Below are 16,341 nucleotides of genomic sequence, written 5' to 3' on the forward strand. Positions count from 1 at the left end.
CTGATAAATCATATACAGCAGCACTAGGTTTACTGAGCCTTTTTTAAAGAAAACATGTTAACAAAGGAAGTTAAAAAGAGCATTTTTCTCCCTTCAAGTTGGCATGTTACTGTTATTAATGACGCCTTCATGTAAGCAAGGAAAATGAATGGAAATCTGTTTTGAATATCTGTCATATCAATTGCTTGTGAATTTGAAAATGCAGGATGGTTAATACTGAAACATGAAATCATCTAATTTTTCAAGGATACTGTAATGCTACAGTAGATTAAAAAGGATGTTAATTGGTATTTTCTTACATTTACTCCTGAAGAGGAAATTATTTTCAATTGCTGGCTCTTCTGATTAGTCTTGACACGGGTTCACAATATGTATAGTGTCTTTCAGGGTAAAGAGCATTTTCATATATCTTTTTATGGGCTGTCATTTTATCTATTCAAAGGAACAAGTCATTGAGAGCTTAAGGTGTGTTATTCCCTTTCAGGGTTCATTAGGATTCATAATCTTTGTAACAAAGTCAAAGTTAATAACTTTTCAGTGAAAGCTGGACACAGGGACAGTGCTGAGCAATCTAAATGAGCACTTGCAATTTCCCTGTAAAAATACAACGTGATGTGTCTTCTCCCTATTGTAACCGGCTAGACCACCTTACCGGTGAGCTACTTATTTTGCCTTCTTGGTCACATGCTTGAAACTATTGACTGCATATGAGAGTCATTACTATTTGAGGCATCTTGGACGCTGCACTCTTTTACTCTTTTGAAAGGGAGATTTTGCTTGTTTGGAATGGTGGATGCATAAATTTCAGATGAGTAAGGCAATAACACTTTCTTCCCCCTTTCAAAGTTCTTACAACAGATGTTCTATATTCTGGCTGGGGAACATATTTAGAGTCACTGAAGTGGTAAGGCTTATGGTCTTAACTCAAACCAGAATGCGTGCAAATCTAAAGTAAATGTTGGCTATGTAAATCACCTTAAACTGTTTAAAACTGCCTACAAAAAAAGGACTCCTAAAGTTAAAATTGTGGAACTAAGTGTATTCCAGCATTTCAAATATTTAGGCAGTTGTGAAGTATGCCATAACAAGGCTTAATAGTACAAACTGCCAAGGAAGCATATATCTAGTCTACTCCACATAGGCAGCTGGTTTGCACTAGTGTGCTACAATTGATGAACTGCCTGGGTGTATATATACATGCATTCAAGAGACAAAATGTTTGTATTGGTTTAGTTCTATGAAAAAAAAAATCACATTATGTCTTTTCCTGTCTATACAAATGTTCATCACCGAGGTGTAAATACCAGGTGTAGTATCTGTATGCTACGCATAAAAGTAACTCTGGAAGAGGATCATTTTAATTGCACTAATTCTACCATGGATTGAGAAGTTTAATTGTATCAGCTATGCACCTCATTCATAAACCTTTCCAAGAGTGATGTAGTATTAAATGTTAAAAACTTTAAGCTTAGAAATGATAATGCTCACCACCTGAAAAGTAAGGAGTGGACTGATGCTTACGATGTTTGGGCTGGGGCATTATCAGGGATTAATTCTGTTTTAAAAACACTACATTAAAACCACTTTAATGTAATGCTAGAATCAGACCTGGATGGGTTGTTTTATATGATCAAATTTAATGGAAAGTATCAGGAGATTTAGGCTGTAGTTTGATGACTATGTGCTTCCTGTGCCCAGGGTACAGCTGGTTTGAGTCCCTCCAATTTCATTTGCCTACTGTGTGACTCTGAGCAAGTCACTTAACCAAACAGTGCTCCCAGTTTACCCTTAAAAAGGGACACATCTGCCCAGAGGGCTTGCCCGGTCAACAAAAGCCTAAATAAAAATAAAAATAAATTATATGTTCTTCTTTCTCCTTTTGCCAGCCAGCTATGTTGGGATTTACTATTCCCCAATATTCAGTTTCAAAAACCTCAGCCTCTCCTCCCTCCTTTCTTCTGTACCTCCCAGTACATGACTACCTCTTTCCTATGTACCTCACTAGCCCGTACCCTTCACCCAATTGCTAGCTCCAAGGCCCTTGAACACTAATACATCAGCACTTCCTACCCCTTGGTGTAGACTGTTTCATGGTGGTCTCCTAAGCTAGAGACAGTCCTCCTTCATCTCATCCCTCCCCAGATTGCTCAGGACACCCTTTACTATGCCTGCATTTTTCTAGATCCTTTCAGAACACCTGCTTACGTGTACCACATTTTTCATACCTGCTCCTTGGAAACATGTTCTTGTGCTTGAGAACTCTAATCAACTCACACATCATTACCTTTACCTCCCCCAATCTCCAAGCCTCTCTTCTTCTCACTGTCTTCTCCTTTAATGTCTGATGGAACCCCTGCCTTTCTTCTCCTCATCCCAGAGTATCCCTTACATGTGGCCCCTACTCACAATCTCCTATAAAATATCCCAAGTCAGTCCTGCATAATAGCTCTCTCTAAGCTCTAGTCCAAATTTAACCCTCTACCTTCCCAATCATATCACCAGCCCCCCATTGTCAGGCTTGCTCCATATTCCCTATTTTCCTACCCAACAATTTCAAGAATCTATATGCATGATTAGTACCCCATAAATGCAACCAAAGTTAGTTTGTATCCTTGACCCTCAAGCATTGTAAATCCAAGACCCACTATTCAATATTCTCTCTTATACCTGAATCCCAATTCCAGCCTCATCAGTATAGTCTTAACTAATCCTCCGCTATACATGAATAGAAAATCCTTCTAATCTTACAGTGGTGGACATTAGCATTAATTAAGCCCCCACCTTACCTATTTATTCTCTTCCCCCAGTCAAGGCAAACATTACAATGCTTAGTCCATTCTTAAATATAAAATCAGTAAAGAGATGAAATTAGCAGTCTGCAATTCTTCAAAAACAATGTGTAGCAAACCTTAACACAGAATGTGAAATTGTTCAATCTCGCCATTTGTTCTTACACACGGGTTCGGAGCCGATCCTCAGCTCCGAGTCGGCCGCATCACCAGCTCAGCATCTTCGAGAAAGCTCAAGGCACAGTAATATCCCATGATCCTCAGGTGCTAACCCTCAGATCTAGTTTGCCGCTAGCAGCAGATCACATCGAGAGGCTCGGGCCAGTAGAATTTTTACTATATATTTCTTGTCATTTACTTCTAATTTTTACATTTTATACTCTTCTTTATAGTGTTTGATGGGTTTATTATTTAGTTGTAGTTTAAGGCTAGTTTAGTTAGGTTGTTACTTCAAAATTCTTAGTAAGGGCCTTAGGCCGTTTTTCTGTAAGAATTTACAGTACTTAAAAAAAAAAAAAAAAAAAAAATAGTTTTTTGCCTTTAAATTTTTCTATTTTTCATATATATATATATATATATATATATATATATATATATATATATATATATATATATCAATCATAGTGTGCTGTGTGAGTGTTTTACAGTTTAGCTATATATTACATTTAAATTATATTATAGGAATTTTTTTCTTAAGAGTGGTGTATTTTTTCTTGGATTTTTTTCCTTTATGTAAAAATGTCAGAAAAGACCAAAAGTGGTTTTAAAAGGTGTCAGTGTGGACAGAAGATGTCCATTACTGACAACCACTCATCCTGTGTCTACTGTCTTAGCCCTCTCCACTTGCAGGAAGACTGTTCCATCTGTCATTCCTTTAGTGGGAGGGTCATGCTGGAAAGACACAGGAAGTTGGTTGACAGAGGGTTGCTTAAACCCGAGTTTCAGGAGGCCCTGGACAAGGCTGAACAGGTGTCAAAGTCTTCGAAGGGGTCGAAGTCTTCAAGAGTGTCGGAGCCCAAGTCATCGGCTCCGAGCACCTCTTTTCAGATTCGGACACCGGCTCCTATGACTTCGGTGCCGGGTGTCGAGACTTTATCTCTGCACAAGGCTCAGGTCTTGGAGCCGGTATCAGAGGTACCACCTTCTGCTATCCTTTGCTCGGTGACGGCTTCGATCCCTTCGACCTGTTCTTCGAGGCCACTTTCCGACTCCGATGTGGACCGAGTGGTACAGAAGCTTATGGAGAACTCGGCTTTGTCCAAATTAATCGAGGTTTCGTCCCAGCTGGTTTCGAAACTCGAAGCTATTCCAGTTCCCTCAACACTTCCTCCTCCGAGACCCATCGAGTCATCGGTGTTAGGAGTCGAAGAACCGATGATTGTAGAGCCCTCGGTGCCGAAGCCTCCAGTAGTGCTATCGGCTCCATTGACCTCGACTCCTTCGGAACCAGCCAGAGAGTCTCGGAGCTGAAGATCTTTCCTGGGTTCTGGGGGGGATAGTCGAACTGAAATATCAGTTCCGACTCTTCCCCTCGGTGCCTCGGCTCAGATCAGTTCGGATCCGTCCTTCTTCGGATCGGGTCAGATCTTCGGGTTGGGGCACCAGTGCCTTTGACATCATGAGGAAGGTCTTGTCTGATCAGACACATACTTCATCGGTATCTTCATCTCCTTCCCCAAAAGGTCCGCGTTCTGCTTCTGTGCCTTCGGTACTTACCAAGTGTCAAGACCTAATGCCTCAGAAGTCCCCACAGGGTGACTCTGGTTCCTCAGATGCATCCCCAGAAGCTCCCGCTGAGGATGTTCCGAGGAAACGACTGTGCAAGAGGAGGCACATAGATTCCCCTCAGGAATCTCTCACGTCTGATACCGATTTAGATGAAACAGAAGGGTCCCCACGGTCCACCTCTGAGGATGTCTCATTTGCAGAAATTTTGGAAATCTTGAAGCAAAGAGGGGACTGGCAAACTCTTACCCCTTCTGTGGATGAATCGGTCTTAATGAAGGCATTTGGGGCTCAACCTTCTACCTCCTGGGTGACTCCACCCTTTGACGATCTCATGGATCTTATAGCTCGGAGGGCTTGGGAAACACCTGATACAGTGGAACCAGTCCCCCGTAAACCAAATAAATACATGACGGCTCCCCAAGATAAATCCTATCTTACAAAAGGAGTTCCCGTAGATACTATGGTGGTGGCGGCGGCCACTAAGAAAGAGATGTCTGAATCATCCTCCTCTGTCCATCCTCCTAATAAGGATTCTAGGACAATGGACAGATATGGGAAGCGCATATTTAGTTCGGCGACTTTTTCCATCCGATCGCTCAACTACCTTACGCATTTCACACGTTTACAAAGAGATCTCATTAAGGAACTAGGAGATACTCTCCAGGGACACACAGACGCTGCTGTCACTGAGAAAGTGACAGCGCAACTTAACACCCTAAATTCCATAGTCAACTCGTCCATGAGGCTGATTTCATACGCAGCCGAAGGGTCGAGTAGAGCGGCAGCTTCAGCGATCGCCTTGAGAAGACAATCCTGGTTGCACTTATGCTCCTTTGCGGAAGCCTTTAAGTCTTCCTTTGCCAACGCCCCCTTCAATGGTGCCTCCTTGTTTGGGCCCAAAGTAAAGGAGACTCTCACGAGGTGTGAACAAGAAGGGAAGACCCTGTCTGCCGTAGGGGTCCATTTTTCCATTCCATCTAGACCCTACCCTAAAGGGCAATGAGGAGGAAAAATGTGGTTCCAAAAGACTCAGGGATCTTTTCAGCACACCCAAAATGACGCCCCCTCCAGAGGCAGAGGAGGGGAAAGAAATGGAAGACGCCGCCCAGCCAGCAGAGGGGGTCCGCAAAATCAGGGTGACAGAGAGACCTTCTCTGGAAAGCCCTTCCAGCACTCCTGAGTGCAGGCCTGGCTGTCCTACTCTGGAGGCAGTCGGGGGTTGCTTGGCTTTATACCCAGAGGCCTGGCTAAATCTTACATCATATTACTGGATAAAAAGCATAGTTACCAGAGGCTACAACATCCCCTTCATAAAAATGCCACCCAACTCCAAAAAACTCCCAGACGTTCCACCCAGTCTGCGAGACCAAGCAACCATAGAGATAGGAAGGTTGCTCGAAAACAGGGTCATCCAACCAGTCCCAGCGGACCAAATAGGATCCGGAACTTACTCAAGGTTCTTTTTAGTTCCAAAGAAAACAGGGGACTGGAGGCCAATTTTAGACCTCAGCAAGTTAAATACCTTTGTGAAAAAGGAAAAGTTCCGGATGGTCACGCTTCAGTCAATCCTCCCTTTTCTGCAGAAGGGCAACTGGATGTGCTCTATAGATCTCAAAGACGCATACTACCATATCAAGATGGCCAGGGCGTCCAGAGATCACTTGCGCTTCCGGCTGGGAGCCAGTCATTTCCAGTTTCGCGCTCTGCCCTTTGGTCTCACCTCAGCCCCCAGGGTGTTCACCAAATGCATGGCAGTAGTAGCGTCTCACTTGAGACGAAACGGATTCCGGGTGTTTTCTTATCTAGACGACTGGCTCCTATCTGCCACCACCAAGTATCATCTTCTACAAGCCAGGGACTACACCATCAGTCTTTGCTCTTCACTAGGCATAACGGTGAATTTTGGAAAATCTGTCTTATCGCCGTCACAGCGTATCTTATTTATAGGAGCACAGCTATACACTTCCCTGGCTCAAGTTACTCTCCCCCCACCAAGAGTATCAGACCTCAGGCATCAAATTTCACTCCTTCTTCACAACAAGAGAGTCCCTGCATGACAAATATTAAGACTGCTAGGCTTGATGGCAGCCTCCCTTCTTGTAGTTCCTTTAGGCAGGATGCACATGAGGATTCTTCAATGGATGCTATTCGCCCAGTGGTCATATCTACAACTTCCACTGTCTCACGAAATCTTGATCACGAATTCTTGCAAGAAGGATCTCTTGTGGTGGATACACAGTCAAGAGCTAACACTAGGACGACCGTTTGTCTTACCCAGTCCGGTAGCAACTCTAACCACGGACGCTTCCCTGATAGGGTGGGGGGGATTCTTTCAGGGACAAACAGTCCAAGGTCAATGGTCCAACTTGGAGTACAATCTGCACATCAATGTTCTAGAGCTGAGGGCAGTGTTTCTAGTGTTGCAACACTTTCACAAGTCCTTACCTCGGGGAATAGTGACAGTTCAGACAGACAACATGTCAGTGGTCTGGTACATAAACAAGCAAGGGGGAACCAGATCTTACCCGTTATGCAGAGAGGCCCTCAGAATTTGGCAATGGGCAAAGTCCACTGGACGCTTTCTGATAACAACGCATATCCCGGGGACTTCCAACGTAATCGCGGACAGGTTGAGCAGAGCCATCCTGTTCCCTCACGAGTGGTCCCTCAAACCTCAAGTGGCGGAAGAGATCTTCCGCAGATGGGGCCAGCCTTGCTGCGACCTGTTTGCATCCCCATTGAATGCCAAATGCAGAAGCTACTTTGCCCTGTTACCCCCCCCAGGGGGTGTCCCCAGGGACACACTGATATACGATTGGCCCCCGGGTCTCCTTTATGCTTTTCCTCCTGTTCCACTAATTCCCAGGTTTTAGCAGAAAGCCAAACGTCTGGACAGGACCATAATACTGATAGCTCCATTCTGGCCTTGACAAATCTGGTTTCCTTTCCTTCAATCTCATCAAGTGGAGGAACCATGGATACTGGACCCAGAGCCAGACCTATTGACACATTCGTCGGGAGTTCCTCACACCTTCCTCAAGTCCCTCAAACTGACAGCTTGGCTGCTCCGCTTCCCATCTTAGCCAGGTCGGAGTTACTATCCCCTGCAGTACAACAAATTATTGTATCTTCTCACAAACCATCTACAAGGAAATTGTACAACAGCAAATGGAACCGTTTTGTGCACTGGGCCTCCAAACAAGGTATAGATCCATTCGGGGCTCCAGTACACAAGATACTAGATTTCCTTACCACACTTTTTCAAGAAGGAGCATCAACATCCACTATAAGGGTTCAACTGGCCGCTATATCCAATTTTCATATTGGCCGTGAGGATGGTTCTCTTATGTCCCACAGGTTTTGTAAAGCCTTCATGAAAGGTACCTTTCACCTCCGTCCCCCCTTTCATAATCCAATAGCCCCTTGGAATCTTAATCTCATGCTGTCACAACTCATGTTGCCCCCATTTGAACCAGCAGCCACAACTCCGTTAAAATTTATTTCATGGAAAACACTTTTTCTGGTTGCCATCACTTCCGCCAGGAGAGTTTCAGAGTTACAGGCTCTATCTATCCGACCACCGTACATGATTTTTCATCCAGATAGAGTAACCTTGCGCACCAATCCGTCCTTCCTTCCGAAGGTTTGTTCGATTCAGAACATCAATCAATCTATTGAACTACCTACCTTCTTTAAAAATCATTCCAATAAGCTAGAATACACATTGCACAAGTTGGACATTCACAGACAACTAAGATTTTACTTACATAGGACAAAAGAGTACAGAAAGTCAGATCAACTATTTGTCTCATATGCTGACCAAAGAAAAGGACAGGCAGTAACGAAGGTTACCTTATCCAAATGGCTCTCAGATTGCATAAATTTGGTATATGCTGAATCGAAACAGCAACTCCCTTTTAAACCCAGAGCTCATTCTACAAGGGCGATTGCTACCTCTTCAGCCCATACCGCTCATTTGCCTTTAGATACCATTTGTGCAGCGGCAACTTGGGCAAAACCACATACTTTTATCGCCCACTATAAGCTAGACAAGAGCTCCAGGAACAGGGCAATGTTTGGTTCCACTGTACTGAGGAATGTTCTCCCTTGAGCCACCCGGGAAAAAGGAGCTAGGGACGCTACCCGTGTGTAAGAACAAACAGCGAGATTGAACAATTTCACATTAAGAAGTTATGTCTTACCATAACGATCCATGTGAATTGTTCATCTCGCCTTTGTTCTTACATTCCCCCCCTCCATCCCCCGTCCTGCGGTCTGGGAGAACGGTATTCAACTAGATTCCTTTTCAGCCTTTTCTAGATATGGTGGGCATGTCATTGTGCATTAGTAATGGCATCTTTTCTCCTCTACTTGACAGTAGGGTTCCAGACACTGTGTAGTATCTGTTTATAAGTGTTCTAGACACAGTTCTAATAGGGATTCTTCTGGTATAGCAAACTAGATCTGAGGGTTAGCACCTGAGGATCATGGGATATTACTGTGCCTCGAGCTTTCTTGAAGATGCTGAGCTGGTGATGCGGCCGACTCAGAGCCGAGGATCGGCTCCGAACCCGTGCGTAAGAACAAAGGCGAGATGAACAATTCACATGGATCGTTATGGTAAGACATAACTTCTTATTACCCATGCTGCAAAGCTCCATCAGTTAAGCAGGCTAATGAAAATGATGCCTGGGAAGATGTGGTGGCAGACATTAATGTGGCTGGTGGTCAAAACCACAATTATGAGATGGTGTGCCACAGGGCCACTGACATGAAGTGAGCTGCCAAAGAAGCATATCAATACCTAGCAGGGGAAGGTAGCTGAATGTGTGGAGGGTCATCAAGTGAACGATCTGTGATGTAGACAGAGGAGCTCCTGACCTCTGACAGAGGTAGTGGCACCAGTTCTGTGTAAGAATAACTGTGGGTACTCTTCACCCATTAGTCACTGTCCCAGTTATTACAGCTGCCTGATTTATGCTATACAGTGCATCAGGGATTCACTCTTTACAGTCATCACTGTAAGATATGCAGTTAAATTATTTATTGTTGTCATTTTAATATTTGTGATCCTCACTTGCATTTATACTTCTGATGCTGGGTCTTACTTACACAGGATATTATGCTTTGGTGCATGCACAGGTGATTTTTTATCCAGTGCCAGCACTGTGGAACTGTTCCTGCCTGATGATGGACAATCAACAATCTATATTAAAGAGAGTGAGGATGAGTTGGCACAGTCAGGGAATATAGAACCACTGCATCATCTGGACAGATCATGAACACAGCTGATACAATGGATACCCACACATCTCAGGGAGGACAGGTTAATGGAGACACTATCAGTCAGGGACATGTGCTGGACCCTAGTAGGCACATGTCAGGCTCTGCCTAAAGCACTCATTAGCAGAGAAGTCAACACAAGGGCGTAGTTTATTGTGCTCACTAGATACATGATCACTGTCCTCCCTCGGAGGTTGGCATGTTAGTGGCTTCAATACAGCATATGTGCAGTGACATCATGCAGGTACAGGCATGAACCACCAGAGCATTAGCAGAGTTAGTGTATGTCTCATATGTATGATTGCTTAGAAAGGCTCAGTCACATACTGAAACATGACAGGCCCTCTAAGGCTTAACTACCAAAGGTGAGGGGGACCATCCATAAAGCCAGTCTACCACTCATTTCACAGATGGTAACCACCTTGGCCATGGATGACCAAGATCTTTCTCCTGCAGTGCTAACACTTTCACAGCAGCATCTATTGTGGAGGTTTCTACACCAGGAGAGGATGTCCACATGGTTGTGGCAGTGGTGACAGTGGCACATCTTGTAGCAAACACTGTTTTCAGTCATGCAGCACACCAGCATCTAGCAAGGGTTATAGTTCAGTCAGTGCAACTCCTGGTAGAGCCAGTCCTGTGGGTGATGCCATGCACGGGATGCTGAAATCTCTGCCATGCATTTCCTGAACCTATCCAGTATATCAAGCCAAGTGCTGCAAATACTAATGAGGCTGTGTCCAAGCAGACCCACACTCACACCACCACAGCCCCAGCACACACACACACACACACACACACACACACACACACACACACACACACACACACACACACACACACACACACACACACACACACACACACACACACACAGTCTTCCTTAGAAACTGGCTTTACACAAAAAGTTTTAAATTAAAGCTCCCTTCCCCAACACTGATAGATGTACAACACCACATTTTACTTTCAGAATCATCAGCACTCATATATTTTCCTGTGAAAGATGCTCAGTCCTGTGCTGCCTTCTCCACCTGTGCAAATGCTGATAATTGTGCCCTGCTCTTTGCACATTATTATTTGGGTTGCCCATGTCTGATGCACATCATGGCCAGCCTATGCATGTGTGAACACAGCTTGCTGCTAGTTTTGCATACATCACTTTTACTGTAGTTCATCTTCTTCACTTTTGTCTAGTATGCTGTGAAGCTATGTGCAAGCCTCTGCCTCCCTGTTAATGCTATGGAATATTGTGCCACATCTGTCTGGCATGATCATCCACTGCTGCTGGCTTCTCCCCTGATTCCTTGTCTGACTCAGCCTGCCCTGCCTGGTGTGCTTGGGACTGCTGCTTCTGCAAGAGCCTACTTCTGTAACTGCTTCTTAAACATGATATTGTGTAACACTGCACACACTGACACTACTTCTGCACATGTGCCACAGTCATGCTGCAGGGCACCACTGAATAAATCCAGACTGCAAAAGTGTGCCTTCAGTAGTCCAAGCATTCACTCAGTAATGTTCCTTGTTTCTAATTAGGTATTATTACACTCATGGTCTATTTGATTTTGTGGATTTCTTATAAGTGTCATGAGACAAGGTTCCAAGGCATATCCATCATCACCAACAATGTGGCCCTAATGTAAAGTTACTCCTTGCAGAATGCTGGTATGAGTTACAGGTGTGCCAAATATGTGAGTTGTGATAACTGTCTGGGTATCATGTATGCACATTATAAATTATTCTATCTGCATTACACGTAGAGGTTGATGGAGTAATACCCTTTGTGGTTCATGTACCTTCTTCCCAGTTCACCAGGTGGGGCCTTGATTCTATTGTGGCTACAATCTATCATCCCTAGTATTTCAAGGAAATATATGAATCTTACATTGTGTTGTCTCTCTCTTCTGGGGAATAAGGAAACAGCAAATGCTTCCTCATATGCTGAAGCATGGCACTGAGAAACAGATGGAGTACTTTTGAGGCAGATAACTGAGATAACTTCAGTATGTCCCCATTAGGTTTCTTAAACGTCTATGTAGCTAATTTATATAACCCCACATATCTTAATGTCCACTTGGATAGGTAGTCCATGACTCCCACAGTACTGTAGATGAGGCTAACACATGTAGGCAATTTCTTGGATAGTATACCAATCTACATAGTACTTGTCCACATTGTTGGTGTTGTCATGCACCATCTAGTACAGCAACAGCAATAAAAACTTCTTGCAGATACACATTTACTAATGTGTCAGTAACCCCTGAGTTTGTTAATTTAAACACAATAATTTACCTGATTTCAAATATACTGTGGGTACAGCCCTACTTAGTGACAGTTATATGTTTATGAATCACTCTGTCATCTTGATTTGCCTTATTAGAACACACTGCTGCTCATTACCAAATCATTATACTGCCATTAGCACATACCATGCCTAAAAACATTACTTGGCCTGTCTGATTCACTAGGCTTGTTTTTTATGAATCACACACACCCTGTGCATGCTGCTCATCACAAACATTTGTTTACATGGTGCAGGAACATTTTCTGAATTGGGTCCATTGTTTACAGATGAAGTAGTAATATCAAGAATGCTAACTGTTTAGGGTTTCTCAGTACTAGATGAAAATCAAGATTTCATCCAAATCTATCAAAAGCTCTAGACTATGTACATTTAATGACAATTAGTAAGTGAAATTTACTTAGACTTCCTGTTAGCATTTCATCTGCATCAGAGATGTTCCAAAGAGCAGCTGATCAAGTAACTGAAAACATGTAAACTATTGTAAACAAAAATTATTACATTGATGACATTACTGAGGAATCAGACACAAAAAGAATGTAATAAGAGACTGACACAACTGCTAAACAAATCTAATAAATCTAGACAATAGTATTTCAAGTTAAATAAGAGCAATTGTAAGATCAGAGAAACAAGCCTAAAATATATGGGTCATATTCTAACATCAGAGTATCTGAAACTTGATTCAGGAAGTAAATGAGCAACTGAGCAAATGTCAAGGCTGGATACAGGCAGGCATTAAAGTCAAAGTCAAAGTAAACTTTATTGTCATTTAGAACTCCACACATGTAGCCTAAATGAAATTTCAGGCATCAGCTCAATTCTTGAGATTACAAATGAAATTGAAACAACACATACAAGCAGAGGAATAAACATAACTAACAAATACAATACTACTCCCAGTACACACAATAAAGAGCAGAGGCATTTACCAACACTCATAAATTAAAAGAATATCCTCCCGTGACTTAAATTAACTACCCTATTTAAAGTAATACAAAACACACCACATATTGAAATGCCTACGTTATTTGTCTAATATTGCACTTGAGTAGGTTAAATAATACTGACTATGGATATAATAAATATTTCACTTACTTGGAATATATGTAAGTATATATTGCACAAATAAAAAAAATTGACTTATTATTTGCCCAGACCCCCTGGGACTAGTGCCCGAGTTCAGAAGTCTAATCACTGTAGGCTAGAAACTGTTATTGAATCTTGTAGTCCTGCAGTGGATTGCATAGGTTTCTAGAAATTATGCAATATCATGTAAAGTTTATGCCTAAAATTTTTGAGATAACCATGCCTCTAAGGAGGCCGTCAGAATTAGACAAAGTATAAGAATGGAGTTAGAACAGAAAAGAGTTTTGAAATTCTGAAAAACTAGGTACAGGTGCTTCAACATTAACGTACTACAATGTGAATAAGTCAGTTGTGTTACATGTAGTTGTCAGTCAAAATGGTATAGGAGCTATGATCCTATAAAAATAAATTAGTTGCTTATGAGTCAAGAGTATTTATACTTGAGAACATTTATATATACCGAATAGAAATATGTTCATGTATAAAAGGAAATAAGATAAGCAACTGAGTATGGAAGAAAGGCATTTCACAGTTATATCTATGGTAAATAAGTTAAGAGTAGAAAGAGACCACAGACCTTTGCAAAGCATATTAAAGAAGTCCTTATATGAGACACCACAGGGATTGCAAAGGACATTAACAGACTTTCAATAATGAGCATTGTGAATGTTCTCATTATAGATATAAGAAAAATCTATATTTCTATTACACAAGAGGCCACTGTGCAAGATGAAATGAGAAGGAAATACAGTTAAATAGGTGAAATGACTGAACAGAAAGCTGAGTGAGAAGTTAAAGAGTGTGGGACATAGCATGTTGTAGTCTTCTGTAAGGAAAGCAAGTAGTGGAGTGTTGCAGAGACCAAATTGCAAATTTGTTTTGCAATTTTATTTGCGCATCTTAAGTGAAACAAAGGTCATAACTCTTCTTCTGTTTAAACTTTATTTGGTATCTATCTACCCCTAAGGCAATTATATAACAGGCTTTTTGATAATCTGAGAGTTTAAGAGCATCTGAGACTTTCTACTACTACTAAGCTGGCAAGCCCAAATAATAGTGAAACGTGTCTTTGCCTAGTGCAATCTGTCTTATTGGTCAGAGTTCATTATTAAAAAATGTATGCCATGTTACACTCAAGAGCCAGTGTCTGCTAAAACAATTTTATTTTATGGAAAATAGGCATACCTCTCTTGATGTCTTGATAAAAGAGGTTTACAACTATCTAATTATAGAAGGACCACAGAGTATAGTCAGAATATGCAAACATTTTATGCACACTGATTGTGTACAGCTTGTAGAGGAGGTAAGAAGAACAGGGACATAACATGAATGCATAGAAATCTGAATAGAGATAAGATTATATACCATATGAGGAAATAGTAGGCATGGGAGTTGAAAGGGGGTCCTGACTTGCATAGTAACAGTATTTGATTTAAGTCTGAAGTGAAGAGGAATGGTTTTCCTGAAAGGGTGTGGGTTCTGAGAAATGCACTACCAATGCAGTTGGAGAGGAGTTAAACCACAGATTCAATTAAAAAATTGTGATGGTAATATGTTATGTAGGGTCCATCTGACTGTGCATACAAGAACATATTCAAGCATACATCATGTAAACAACAGAGTACGTATTTGTAAAATAAGTTATTGTGTGCAATGATGTGGTAAAATTAATTTTAAAATGATCTATTTGTTTACTGTGGTTTTACTTTATACAAATAATGTTAAATTGATTTTTTTTTTGAGATGACTAATGGTTTTGTTTTCTTTCCCACTTTTTTTATTTCAGGAGTTGTTTTTGTTTTGAAGCATCACAAATGTGTGCAGTCCAGAAACATGCACTCTTCTGATAGAGGGACTACATTCAGGAGATTGGTGGGTGCTACAGTCTGAAGTTGGTGACAAGCTGGTGTACAACTGCAGAATTCCTGGTTGAGTGTGTGCGTGCGTGCGTGTGTGTGTGTGTGTGTGTGCGTGCGTGTGTTTAGTGTGTGTGTGTGTGTGTGTGTGTGTGTGTGTGTGTGTGTGTGTGTGTGTGTGTGTGTGTGCGTGTGTTTTGTGTGTGCGTGTGTTTGTGTGTGTGTGTGTGTGTGTGTGTGTGTGTGTGTGTGTGTGTGTGTGTGTGTGTATCTGTGTGTGTGTGTGTGTGTGTCTGTGTGTATGTGTACATCCATACTACTCTGATCATGATGTAATAACATCCTCAAGCCTTACGTTAACAGGTTATTCTTTAACAGTGCTTATTGAAAAGCAAACAACCATCAAAAGTGCAAAGTGATTCATATGTAATTGATCATAATGACAGGAATATTTATGGCATTCAGCTTTTATCACATTATGCTTTACTTTTATTTCATAAGTACTTTTTTTCTTATATATGTGATATAGCACATAAACTACATCAATATAATTAAAACTTGTGGAATTTCTATATTATCATTGGGTGTTTCTTAATTGTTCTTCTTTGGCAATTTTGTTTTCATGTCACCACACCTTTATGATGTGCAAAGCCATAAATCTAAAAAGCATATTCTAATTTGCATCATGTTGCGCAAATTGTACCCTTGGGTATTTTATACATTTTGTTTAATACTGCCAACATTTATTCTTTGATTCTTAATTTCATATGCTATGCTTATTCTACCTAATTCCAGGATTATAGCTACAAGCATGCATAAATAAGAAACAAGAATAATGTAATTCATAGCATGCTTAATTTCATGATAGTTGTCACTCCTTAGAAAAAAATAACATTAATAACAATACCATATACCACACATCTGTATATATTGTATCTACTAGACACAAATGGATTCACACCTTTTTGCTATTTATTTTTAGTTCTTAGAGGTTGTAAAGTGTTAGTGTAATACTGAGTACTGCATATCTCTGCTTTTTAAGCATGTCACTTTTGAATATGGAGTTTGACTTTACTTTCATGAATAGACCTGAGAAAAGCATTGCTCATGATGGAATGAAGTTCCATTTGTACAGCAGTAGGTTAACTGTTATTGCAAATATGATCTGTAACTCTTTGTTTTAGTATCTACATACCCAGGGTCAGTCATATTTAATTGCCTTTCACTTATTAATTACATCCTTGAAATGTTTCATAAAACCATCAACTAGAATATTATTAGGCTTCATCTATTC

Source organism: Protopterus annectens, chromosome 1.part2 (genome assembly GCF_019279795.1).
Source record: "Protopterus annectens isolate FY-2018-M chromosome 1.part2, PAN1.0, whole genome shotgun sequence".
NCBI lineage: Eukaryota > Metazoa > Chordata > Ceratodontiformes > Protopteridae > Protopterus > Protopterus annectens.